A 2,500-nucleotide genomic window follows, 5' to 3' on the forward strand; every position below is an offset into this window, starting at 1 on the left:
GGCGCTTGCCTCGACCACCATCGGCACACGCTCGGCCCTGGTGCGGTCGGTTGCCTCGAGCACAATCGGCACACGCTGGGCCCTGGTGCGGCAGGTTACCTCGACCACCATCGGCACACGCTGGGCCCTGGTGCGGGCGCTTGCCTCGACCACCATCGGCACACGCTCGGCCCTGGTGCGGTCGGTTGCCTCGAGCACCATCGGCACACGCTGGGCCCTGGTGCGGGCGCTTGCCTCGACCACCATCGGCACACGCTGGGCCCTGGTGCGGGCGCTTGCCTCGACCACCATCGGCACACGCTGGGCCCTGGTGCGGCAGGTTGCCTCGAGCACCATCGGCACACGCTGGGCCCTGGTGCGGTCGGTTGCCTCGATCACCATCGGCACACGCTGGGCCCTGGTGCGGGCGGTTGCCTCGACCACCATCGGCACACGCTGGGCCCTGGTGCGGCAGCTTGCCTCGAGCACCATCGGCACACGCTCGGCCCTGGTGCGGTCGGTTGCCTCGAGCACCATCGGCACACGCTGGGCCCTGGTGCGCCAGGTTGCCTCGACCACCATCGGCAGCCTCGACCACCATCGGCACACGCTGGGCCCTGGTGCGGGCGCTTGCCTCGACCACCATCGGCACACGCTCCGCCCTGGTGCGGTCGGTTGCCTCGAGCACCATCGGCACACGCTGGGCCCTGGTGCGGCAGGTTGCCTCGACCACCATCGGCACACGCTGGGCCCTGGTGCGGGCGGTTGCCTCGACCACCATCGGCACACGCTGGGCCCTGGTGCGGGCGCTTGCCTCGACCACCATCGGCACACGCTGGGCCCTGGTGCGGGCGCTTGCCTCGACCACCATCGGCACACGCTGGGCCCTGGTGCGGCAGGTTGCCTCGAGCACCATCGGCACACGCTGGGCCCTGGTGCGGTCGGTTGCCTCGACCACCATCGGCACACGCTGGGCCCTGGTACGGGCGCTTGCCTCGACCACCATCGGCACACGCTGGGCCCTGGTGCGGCAGGTTGCCTCGAGCACCATCGGCACACGCTGGGCCCTGGTGCGGCAGGTTGCCTCGAGCACCATCGGCACACGTTGGGCCCTGGTGCGGTCGGTTGCCTCGATCACCATCGGCACACGCTGGGCCCTGGTACGGGCGCTTGCCTCGAGCACCATCGGCACACGCTGGGCCCTGGTGCGGCAGCTTGCCTCGAGCACCATCGGCACACGCTCGGCCCTGGTGCGGTCGGTTGCCTCGAGCACCATCGGCACACGTTGGGCCCTGGTGCGGCAGGTTGCCTCGACCACCATCGGCAGCCTCGACCACCATCGGCACACGCTGGGCCCTGGTGCGGGCGCTTGCCTCGACCACCATCGGCACACGCTGGGCCCTGGTGCGGTCGGTTGCCTCGAGCACCATCGGCACACGCTGGGCCCTGGTGCGGCAGGTTGCCTCGACCACCATCGGCACACGCTGGGCCCTGGTGCGGGCGGTTGCCTCGACCACCATCGGCACACGCTGGGCCCTGGTGCGGGCGCTTGCCTCGACCACCATCGGCACACGCTGGGCCCTGGTGCGGCAGGTTGCCTCGAGCACCATCGGCACACGCTGGGCCCTGGTGCGGGCGCTTGCCTCGAGCACCATCGGCACACGCTGGGCCCTGGTGCGGTCGGTTGCCTCGACCACCATCGGCACACGCTGGGCCCTGGTGCGGGCGCTTGCCTCGACCACCATCGGCACACGCTCGGCCCTGGTGCGGTCGGTTGCCTCGAGCACCATCGGCACACGCTGGGCCCTGGTGCGGGCGCTTGCCTCGAGCACCATCGGCACACGCTCGGCCCTGGTGCGTCGGTTGCCTCGAGCACCATCGGCACACGCTGGGCCCTGGTGCGGCAGGTTGCCTCGACCACCATCGGCACACGCTGGGCCCTGGTGCGGGCGCTTGCCTCGACCACCATCGGCACACGCTCGGCCCTGGTGCGGCAGGTTGCCTCGAGCACCATCGGCACACGCTGGGCCCTGGTGCGGGCGGTTGCCTCGACCACCATCGGCACACGCTGGGCCCTGGTGCGGGCGCTTGCCTCGACCACCATCGGCACACGCTGGGCCCTGGTGCGGGCGCTTGCCTCGAGCACCATCGGCACACGCTGGGCCCTGGTGCGGCAGGTTGCCTCGAGCACCATCGGCACACGCTGGGCCCTGGTGCGGTCGGTTGCCTCGAGCACCATCGGCACACGCTGGGCCCTGGTGCGGGCGCTTGCCTCGACCACCATCGGCACACGCTGGGCCCTGGTGCGGCAGGTTGCCTCGATCACCATCGGCACACGCTGGGCCCTGGTGCGACAGGTTGCCTCGAGCACCATCGGCACACTATCGGCCCTGGTGCGGGCGGTTGCCTCGACCACCATCGGCACACGCTGGGCCCTGGTGCGGGCGCTTGCCTCGAGCACCATCGGCACACGCTGGGCCCTGGTGCGGGCGGTTGCCTCGAGCACCATCGGCACACGCTG

This window comes from Durio zibethinus, unplaced genomic scaffold (genome assembly GCF_047325235.1).
Source record: "Durio zibethinus cultivar Kanyao isolate XHJ-2024 unplaced genomic scaffold, ASM4732523v1 HiC_scaffold_3, whole genome shotgun sequence".
Taxonomy (NCBI): domain Eukaryota; kingdom Viridiplantae; phylum Streptophyta; class Magnoliopsida; order Malvales; family Malvaceae; genus Durio; species Durio zibethinus.